Source organism: Zootermopsis nevadensis, unplaced genomic scaffold (genome assembly GCF_977971745.1).
Source record: "Zootermopsis nevadensis isolate Lab colony 2312 unplaced genomic scaffold, Znev_1.0 Znev_ptg000028l, whole genome shotgun sequence".
Classification (NCBI taxonomy): domain Eukaryota; kingdom Metazoa; phylum Arthropoda; class Insecta; order Blattodea; family Termopsidae; genus Zootermopsis; species Zootermopsis nevadensis.
This window is the reverse complement of record NW_028259160.1, coordinates 8,862,161-8,863,101: the sequence shown is the minus strand read 5'-3', so window position 1 is coordinate 8,863,101 and position 941 is coordinate 8,862,161. Positions and strand designations below refer to the sequence as shown.

General features: G+C 37.9%; 1 protein-coding gene across 1 annotated transcript in view; it reads right to left on the bottom strand.

The window, feature by feature from the left end:
- The window catches only part of Snrk (SNF related kinase), a 37,539-nt gene that overhangs the window by 4,064 nt on the left and 32,534 nt on the right, over nucleotides 1–941 (bottom strand). The window lies entirely within an intron of this gene.

Here is a 941-nt window from a genome sequence, read left to right as displayed (position 1 = left end):
TGTGAAAACTTTTGTTGTAAAGAAACATAATTTTTCCTGCCACTTCTTTACCAAACTAGAGGCTTGTTTTCTTTGTCTGTGGTATCTCACAATATCAAGACCTCAACATGGTTGGGGAATTCTCAAGAGAGAGCATGAGGGATATGTTCTTAAATTTCATTATCAGGATACTGGGAGAGCAGTATACAATGAGGTCTTCATGGGCAAACAGCAATGTGAGTACAGAACTAGTTTCCAGTACTTCAGGAACTTTCTGTGCCTCCATCATCAGGGACTAATGCGATGAAGGCAGAAACAGTTTGGATTGTTGGATACTGATTTCCATATTCATATGGATGATGATCCAAGAAGTCTCCATTGCCTTTAGCTGCTGTGAAAGTTTGAAGTCATACAGATAAAATCATCTTCAAGTGAGTAGTTCCTAGTAGGAAGTACATGCAGTTACCATGCTAATCGAGTTCTGCAAGATAGATTTTAATACTGCCCTCTCACTTCCACTTTTGTCTTCTCAAACCATATTTTTGTAAATATTTCTTGCTTCTCCATATGACTACATGACTTGACTCATCACATTAATATGAACACTATGACAATTTAGTTTAATTGCTTCTGATGGCTTCCCACAAATCAGGTGCATTGTTGGTTTCGTTAACCAAGATATTCTCGAAATTATGAACTCTGAAGTCCCAGTCATATTTAACAATTGACTTGACCTGTGCTCACATTATCTTAGGGTGCACAAACAGTGAAAATATGGGTTCCAATCCAATTGGGACAGTGATATTTATACTAGTTTTGTGAGGTGATCACAGGCTTTGCAATTGGGTTTCCAAGGAATCCTGTTACTCGCATTAGAAATCCACTATCCCATTATGACATCTTGGGTAACGTGACATAATCCTCAATAGGAATTTTCTGATCCCCCCTGATACGTAACAAAT